Genomic DNA, 10,024 nt, shown 5'->3' with positions numbered 1-10,024 from the left:
CAGCTATATTTATTATTATGCCACCTGGCGGAGATTTGCGCTCCACTGAGTGCACCTTTCTAGTTACATGATTTCCTCCCCTCCTCCCAGCTGACTCATCCTTACCTCCCCTCCTCCTTACCTCCCCTCCTCCTTACCTCCCCTCCTCCTTACCTCCTCCCAGCTGACTCATCCTTACCTCCCCTCCTCCTTACCTCCTCCCAGCTGACTCATCCTTACCTCCCATCATCCTTACCTCCCCTCCTCCTTACCTCCCCTCCTCCCAGCTGACTCATCCTTACCTCCCCTCCTCCCAGCTGACTCATCCTTACCTCCCCTCTTCCTTACCTCCCCTCCTCCCCTCCTCCTTACCTCCCCTCCTCCCAGCTGACTCATCCTTACCTCCCCTCCTCCTTACCTCCCCTCCTCCCAGCTGACTCCTCCTTTCCAAGACATCAAGGCAACCTAATTATCTCTTCCCCTTAATTGGCATCAATCCCTGTCTCCTGAGCCTTTCAGCTACTGTGTAGTGTGATGTGTGCCGGGTGCCAGTGTATGGCAGCCATTGAGCCTGCTTACCCCAAGGTTGGGTGCTACCACTGTCCACCCTACATTGTGGGGAGTGCTTTCAGTGTCTAGAAAATCACTATATAAATGCAATATTCATTCATCTTTCATATTACATAAGTTATAAAGTTATAAGTTATAAGTTATAAGTTATAAGTTATAAACAAGAGGTGCAAATCCAGAGCCTGCAGGATAATGAAAGACCCCCACCACCCCAATAACAGCCTGTTCCAGCTGCTGAGGTCAGGCAGACGCCTGCGAACCCCAGCTACTAGGACGGAGAGGCTTAGGCTAAGCTTCTTCCCCCAGGCCATGATTGATTGATTGATTTTTATTGTGGAGTAAAAGACAGCATCCAAGGGAAAGTGCAAGCACTTATTTCCATCATGGTCCCTGATTTTGGACATGGACAGACATCATAAAACATAGAGCATCATAATAAAACATACTAAAACAGAGCATCATAATAAAAACATAGAGCATCATAATAAAACATAGAGCATCATAATAAAACATAGAGCATCATAATAAAACAAAGATCATCATAATAAAAAACAGAATAAAACATAATAGCAACCCCATACAAAAAAGCACTTCCTACCCTCTCCTTCCTATGGCTATTCTATACTTCACTGGCTAGCCATTTCTTTGTGGCACGTCTAAAACTTCCCCCCTCTTCGATGTTTTTCAGGGCCACTGGAAGCTTGTTCCACTCCAGTGCTGCAGAATATAAAAATGTATTTGTGCCCATTAGGGAGTTAAATCTTGGCAGAATAAAATCCGTACTGCTCCTTCTAGTGGAGTATGAATGATTGTCACAGAATCGATTAAAATAATTAGATAGATATTTCGGACCTGTATTTTGAACTATCTTGTGTGTGAGACCTAATTTGATGTGAATTACCCTTTTATTGACCGGAAGCCAGTTTAGTTGCCTAAAGAAAGTTGGCCCTAGGTGAGTGTGTGGAGGTAGTTTAAGGACTACTCTAATTAATTTGTTTTGAGCTGTCTGAAGTTTATTTTTCAGGACCTGTGGAGCGCCACTGAACCAGGAGGTGGCAGCATAGTCAAAGTGACTCTGTACTAATGCGCCCGCTAGCATTTTAAGTGTTGCCTGGTCCAGTAGTTTCCCTTGTCTAGCTAGGAATTTCGTTTTCTGGCAGATTTTAGTGTGGGCTTTTTTAGCCATGGCCTCTCCTGTAAGATGTTTGTCCAGTATGCAGCCTAGATATACAACAGAATCCTTGTTTGTTATTTGCTTTTCACCTACTCTTACCTTCATTTCAATATCTTTACCAAGCCGTTTCTTTGATCCAAACAGGATGGCCTCTGTTTTTCCTAGATGAAGAGATAGTTTGTTATCTGACAGCCATGTCTGCACATTTGATAGCTCCTCACTAAGGGTCCTCTCCACTACTGCCAAGTCCTTATGGGAGACCAGAATGGCTGAGTCATCCGCATAAAGAAAAAGGTCTGATGAACAGGCATTCTTCATATCATTTATGTAAATGAGAAAGAAGAGCGGCCCCAGGACACTCCCTTGAGGCACCCCGCAGGTGATCGCCTTGGCTGAGGAGTAGGTCCCGTTTACATCTACCATCTGAGACCTGCCTGATAGATATGAGGTGACCCAGTTCAACGCTGACCAACTAAACCCAATCGCCTTCAATTTAAATAAAAGGACACTATGGTCAACCGTATCAAAGGCCTTTTGTAGGTCCAACATGATCATTCCACAGAATTTCTTTGCATCAATCTCCTTTCTGATGCAGTCAGTCAAATACACCAGACAAGTCTCAGTGGAATGAGATTGTCTAAAGCCTGACTGATGCTCAAATAGGATATTGTTACTCACTAAATATGTATTGATCTGTTCATGAATGATTTTTTCCATGACTTTTGATAGTATACTTAAAATGCTAATTGGTCTATAGTTACCCTTGTCTGACTTATTACCTTTCTTATAGAGTGGGATTACTCTAGCACTCTTTAGATCTGCTGGTACCTTCCCATGCTCAATGGAGAGATTGATTAGGTGGGTAATAGCAGGTGTGATGCTCTCTGCTGCGTCGTTAAGAAACCTAGCAGGCATCTGATCTAATCCTGTCACTTTACTGGAATTAAGTTGATTTAGCCTCTTGAGGACTGCGCTCTCTGTCACTTTACTAAAAGAAAAGGAGTCCTCTTGCAGCCCTAGTTGTGAGTAATACTCATTAACCTGTGCTTCTCCAAAACGCCCTGAATGCTGTGGGAGATCTTCAGACTCATGCATGTGCTATAACTATAAAGTATAATAAATCGCTAACTACTTTGGGTATGCAATCGTCAGGCGTGTTGTGCCAAACTAGCCACATTTTTGCCTGATGCATATGTGGTTAAACCCCGGAATTGCCGCTTGCAGCTATATTTATTATTATGCCACCTGGCGGAGATTTGCGCTCCACTGAGTGCACCTTTCTAGTTACATGATTTCCTCCCCTCCTCCCAGCTGACTCATCCTTACCTCCCCTCCTCCTTACCTCCCCTCCTCCTTACCTCCTCCCAGCTGACTCATCCTTACCTCCCCTCCTCCTTACCTCCCCTCCTCCCAGCTGACTCATCCTTACCTCCCCTCCTCCTTACCTCCCCTCCTCCCAGCTGACTCATCCTTACCTCCCCTCCTCCCAGCTGACTCATCCTTACCTCCCCTCCTCCCCTCCTCCTTACCTCCCCTCCTCCCAGCTGACTCCTCCTTTCCAAGACATCAAGGCAACCTAATTATCTCTTCCCCTTAACTCTTTCAGTGCCACTCACGAGATTTCTCGTGTTTTTTTATAGGTGGTTGCTAGCCACTCACGAGATTTCTCTGATTTTTTTTTTTTTTTTTTGCGATCTGAAAAATGATTGCATCACCCGAGCCTACCCGAGTATAGCCGAGGGGCGCCGACGATCACTGTGGAAAAAAGCGCCCCCTGTCGTCTCCCAGATGACATAAGTGATTTTGGAATGGACTCAATGAAAATGAATGGGGAAAAAAATCCAGTACTCCACATTTTCCAGTTCACTGATCCAGCCGGGGTTACCACAGTTCATTCTGGAGCCTCAGATCCCTGCGGATCATAGAGATCTACTGTGTCGCGTTGGATCCATACACTTATCGATTTTTTCGAATGGTGATCAGGAATTGGAATATACCAGTTGGATACCATCTGATGTCAGGTAAGGACTCTGTGTTATCAGTGGTAGGATAATCGGAGTAAGTTTGATGAAGTTATAAGCTGTTTTGTGAAATGTCTTCTTTCGGTTTCATTGTAAAAGTCCGAGAGGAAATCAACGGGGCGATTATCAGTGCGCGGCCGTAATGTGCGTGCATGCACGTATAATATTGATCATCTAGCGTTTATTTGAAAACGATTCATAAAAAGGCAGACGAATATCAACGTTGTGGAATATTCCACTAAAAGACGATTTTCATAGAATGCTCCAGAATGAGCTGTTTTTTAAATAAAAACGGGGGCTTTTCTAACTGCTCTGAAACGGAAACGATGCGATAAAAAAATAATCTGCCTTCACAGCACTGACTGGAAAATAGTATTTGATAATGCGATGGGCAGATTAGACACATAGCCATAATTTAAAACATAGATTAGGCGATATTAACGTTAACATTGGCGCGGATGGTGGCATTCAAGCGGTAAAACGGAAAACCAGGCATGGCATTGAAAGAGTTAATTGGCATCAATCCCTGTCTGCTGAGCCTTTCAGCTACTGTGTAGTGTGATGTGTGCCGGGTGCCAGTGTATGGCAGCCATTGAGCCTGCTTACCCCAAGGTTGGGTGCTACCACTGTCCACCCTACATTGTGGGGAGTGCTTTCAGTGTCTAGAAAATCACTATATAAATGCAATATTCATTCATCTTTCATATTACATAAGTTATATCACTCCTATTTAGTTTATTACAAACAAAAAAGCTAACCCAAAAAGGTTACTTGAAAATACAAGTTGAGATAATCGCTGTCACGATTAACTGAGTAACTCAAATGATGATTACAAACAAACAAGAAGATCCTCTATTTTAATTTACTGCCCCAGTGCTTCGGATCATTTCATTGATGGCGGTGATGCACTCCAAAGCATCTGGTCTGCCAAGTGCAAGAGAAGCATTTCATAGAAGCACTCAGTCTCAGTGTGCGGACATTACAGGACCAGTCTAATGTTGACTTCTCGCCATTACCAGAGGCGCTCACTGTCTGTAACACATTCTTAATTAAACTGTGTGGGTATCAAGCAAGACAGACTGTCAGGCTTTAAAACTGTGTAGGATCCAGGCCTAGAACTGTGGGATTAGATTAGAAATAGACTACCCAGTGCCATCAAAAAATAACAACATTTAAGAATAATACATAAATATGGTCTTACATTATAGCCAACCTAGTGCCATCAAAAAGCTCAGTGAAATGGCTCAAAGCCATATGCCACCTTGTGGCTTTACTTTTTGTACATACATTTGAGCAATTATGAACACAGTGAGACCTAATAGGAAAGAAAAATTAAGAAAATAAAATCTTACATTAGAAATAGCCTATCCAGTGGGAGGTTTGAAGGGTCAAAGTGGGTTATCAAACAGGAGGGAAAAATGTCAGGTTTTAAACTGTGGATACCAAACAGAAGGTAAAGATGACTTTGAACTGTTAAACAGTAATCCATAACTATTTTATTGCACTGTAAAAATCTGTGATTTTATAGTATGTCTGCACTTTATGTGCTCATTTCATCATTCATGTATTTTACATTATACTAAAACTGAATCAAACCATAAACAAGGTGGTCTGTTGGGATGTTAGATCCTAATGTGAAAAACTGTGATTTTATGTCTGCTCATTTTACCCTTGCTATTATTTTACTTATTATTAAACACTTGCTATTATTTTACTTAGTATTAAACACTTGCTATTATTTTTCCCTCAGCCGCCAGGCTGATCAATGACTCAGGCCCCCACCCCCAAGTGACACTGGCACAATAACAATGACACTGGCAATAATACTGCACTGGTCTTTACTGGAACTCTGCACTTTACTTTACACTTTATATATATATATATATATCCTCCACTGCACTGTCTTTGTCCTGTGTCTGTTGTTGCTGTTGTTATGTGGAAAATAAATTACGGAAAAATGCATACACTGTTATGCCGCAACAATTACCAATGTGTTTACACATATGGCTTATTAATAAAGGAATCTGAATCTGAATGACATGTTGCAACACAGATAACTAGGTTACAGCGATGGCCCTATAGCCTAGATCTCCCTGCGAGCTAACAACGCATTTATAAGTAGACAAAGCGAAGTGGTACCTTGACGTTCAGACTATGAGTTATAGATATGATGTGCAGACTATGAGTTATAGATATGATATGCAGACTATGAGAAGGCTACAGTATGTGGACCGCAGGCTACGTGGAAGTACTGTAAGTGCTAGATAGTGTCTGTAGACAGCTATGACTGGGAGTGAAGGCTACTGTAAGTGTATGTGATTGTGCATGTGTGTGTGTGTGATATACTGTAGTAAGAGAGACAGAGAGAGATATATAGTGTGTTTGTGCATGTGTGTTAGGAAGAGAGAAAGAGAGAAGTATGTCGGCAAATTGCATTCGGTGTATCACAGTGTATGTTTTGGCAGATCTCAGCCTACCGTTCACACTGCCCTTGATGTTGAAAATAGGAGACAGGAGAGAGCCAACATGGAGAAAGGGTGTGCGTGTGTGTGTGTATGTGCATGTGTGTGTGTTTGAGACAGATCAGGCTCCTGACAGAATGTATGTGTGTGTGTGTGTGTGTGTGTGTGTGTGTGTGTGTGTGTGTGTGTGTGTGTGTGTGTGTGTGTGTGTGTGTGTGTGTGTGTGTGTGTGTGTGTGTGTGTGTGTGTGTGTATGTGTGTGTGTGTGTATGTGTGTGAGCTTAAACTGCAAGGGAAGCTTGCTTGTCTCCCTGCCGCTGACCACTCTGTCTCGCACGCAGTAAAAATGTAGCTATTGATGAGAGCATCACCATCTTCACTTTAAAAGCTAGGCTACAGGTTTTACCATCGAAGCTCAACCTTTCTGTAACTGAGGGGTACAATTCCCTGACTGTATTGATAAGTATGGTATCATTAAACCACTACCGCTTTATGTACTTTAATTACTGGCCATACAGTACACGATATATGAATATGATGAACACTTCCCACAATGAAATCGGTTCCAGTCAAAGGTATTAATCAAGTATTTAATGGAGCAAAAGGTACATAGGATACTTTACATTATTCTTTGAATGCACTTGTAAGGCAAAGGAGTATGCGTAGGCAAATCAATAACGAATGTCCATTCTCTGGTTACGCAGGAGGTAATTATACAACCTGAATCTTAGGGAATTATATCTATGGTACACTAGTAATAGCGGGAGATACTGGAAGGGGTTCCCACTGGTTGTAAGCCAGCAAGGGGGTAGAAGATCTGTCGGTAGTAGGACGTCTGGTCAACGATGACTAGGGAGACTTCAGGTACAGAAGCCGGTGCAGTAGTCTCTTGATCCACAGACGAATACAGCTTGGTTCTCTTGTAGACTGTAGCTCTACAGTGAAGAAAGCTAGGCGGCCTCAGGCTCTCTGAGCGCCGACTCGACTTGACTCCTCTCGGGGTAAATCCAACACGTGCAGGCGTCGGCGATTATCCGCTCCATAAATCATAGGACCAAAGCAAATATATTCCAGCCGCAAAGGCTATGTAGTCGTCGGGTAGATTAATCCAGTGTACATGTCCACACGGTTCTCGCCTAGGTCTCCTCGGGTGAAGGCGCCATGCGGTCGGCCCAGCCTGGATAAGAACTCTAGCTAATACGAGAAAGCGTTGGAGGTGCTGGTCACTATAGAATTCTAACCGCACGATACACTATACACCAATAGACTATTAAAGACTCAATAGAAATATGTCGCACTCGACGGTATAGTGCCAAACTCTGACAATTCAGTTATTAATTCGCACGCGGTCTCGATACTCTATTCTGAGGCCAAACAGGCCATACTTCACTGCACGTTGTATCGTGGGTGAGGCTTCAACTTATCGGTAACATGCTAAGTGCACGAAGGGTACGGAGGTAAGGGGCTAAGGGGCTTCTACATTCACCTGCGCCGTATTTATACGCACGGTGCACAAATAGTGCCACTCTCATTTCTGTCGCCGTATCCCTGGGCAGGGCCGGGGCAAGTACAGACATGTCGTGTCGGTGACTTTGAACTTGGCTCCGGGGGCCGGTCCCTGGCGCCGGTGGACCGCTGTCCAATAGGAGAATGAACTATTATGGGCTGGACTAAAGGGATATTCCGTGTATATGTACAAGGAATATACAGGGGATATCAAACGATATACAAATACTATGCAATATAGATCAATAAATAAATATATATATTCGGTTTAATCTGATCCTTTGTAACACTTTCCATCTGGCTCCCTGGCAGTCATAGCCCACACGGCATACACCACTAGGGGTGGGAATCGCTAGAGACCTCACGATACGATACTATCGCGATACTTGCGTCACGATACGATAGTATCGCAATACTAAGTATATCGCGATACGCTGTGTATTGCGGAAAAAAATATTTTTTTTGATAAAATTTTATTTATTACCCTTTTTCAACTGCAAAGTAAAACTTTGTCAACATGTTTTATCTAATAAAATAAAGTTCAGTCTGTTCATCTCACTTCAATCATTTTTATTGCAGAACATGGTATTTTCTCAAGCAGACAGATGTAAACACTGTAATCTCTGTTGCATGTACCTGACAAACTGAACTGTTTGTATTACAGTCATATTCCAACTTAACTGTGGACTACTGTACTATTACAGGTATTGAAATGAACAATGCAACTTCCTTATACAAAATAAAATATATATATATATATTTTTTTTTATTTATGAATAATTAAATATCGATACTTGGCGTCCCTGTATCGATACAGTATCGCCACGCAAAGTATCGCGATACTACTACGTATCGATTTCCCCCCCCCACACCTATACACCACGGTCACGAACAGACAACAGAAACCATGTCTCACATCCTCAATGGTTGTCATGCATACAGAGGGCTCTACATCTGTAGCCATGAATAGGATCGTGGATCTGATTGCAGAGAGTGTCAGTTCCACACGCAGGTCACCTGCAACAGTGCTGTATAAGCACACCAGTGTGAAGCCATGCATGTTCAATCTGTGTAGTGACAATTCACTGTTCTCTGATATTTCAATGGAAAAAAAACGATGTTGTTGTTAATGAGTTAATAACAGAGAGGTTCTCATTTTAGAAGTTGGCTGTATGTTTGAATACAGTCTAGAAGTCTTTGCGATCTTCTTTGAGGAAAAAGTGGAGAACATCCGCACCTCCTTCTCCCAACCCCCACCCATTCCAAATACTGAATCGAGAACCTAATCCTTCACTCATCACTTCACTTTCTCCCATTCCTAACTGCAACCATCATGGTACCCACCTCCCTAAAACAAGCCAGAGTCACACCGCTCATAAAAAACAATAACCATGAACCCCACCGTCATAGACAACTATCGCCCTGTATCTCCTTCCTTTCTAAATCACTTGAACGTGCTGTATCCAACCGACTTACTGATTATCTCTTACAGAATGACCTCCTAGACCCTAATCAGTCAGGCTTCAGGAATGGTCACTCCACAGAGACGGCCCTCATAGCAGTCACAGATGCTCTTCACTTAGCAAAAGCGAAAGGTCTCTCCTCCGTCCTGATTGTCCTAGATCTATCTGCAGCCTTCGACACAGTCAACCATCAGATCCTCCTCGCGTCCCTCGCAGGAATGGGAGTGGCTGGCTCTGCGCTGACATGGTTGACATCATACCTCAAGGACCGCTCCTACCAAGTGTCATGCGGACGGGTGTCCCCCAGGGCTCGGCCCTAGGACGCCTTCTCTTCTCCCTCGACACTAAATCTCTGGGTAACATGATCACGTCTCATGCCTTCTCGTATCATTGTTATGCCAATGATACTCAACTCTTCCTCTCCTTTCCTCCCTCGGATATCCCCGTCTCTGAGCGGATCTCGGCCTGTCTGTCCAACATCTCCGCCTGGATGACGACCAACCACCTCAAACTGAACCTAAGCCAAACAAAATTGCTTCACCTGCCGGCCAAATCCTCACCCCTGACCGACCTTTCCATCACAGTCGAGAATGCAGCTGTGACTGCGTCCCCGACCGCCAATAACCTTGGTGTTGTCCTCGACGACTAGTTGAACTTCTCCACTCACATCGCAGTGACAACCAAAACCTGCAGATTCCTTCTGAGCAACATCAGAAGGATCCGCCCCTTCCTGACAAAAGAAGCCACCCAAGTCCTCGTCCAATCAACAATCTCCCGCCTCGACTACTGCAACGCACTGTTTGCTGGCCTTCCGACCACTGCCACCAAGCCTCTTCAACTCATTCAGAA

This window comes from Notolepis coatsorum (genome assembly GCF_963971535.1).
Source record: "Notolepis coatsorum genome assembly, chromosome: 15".
Taxonomy (NCBI): domain Eukaryota; kingdom Metazoa; phylum Chordata; class Actinopteri; order Aulopiformes; family Paralepididae; genus Notolepis; species Notolepis coatsorum.
This window is presented reverse-complemented; position numbering follows the sequence as displayed.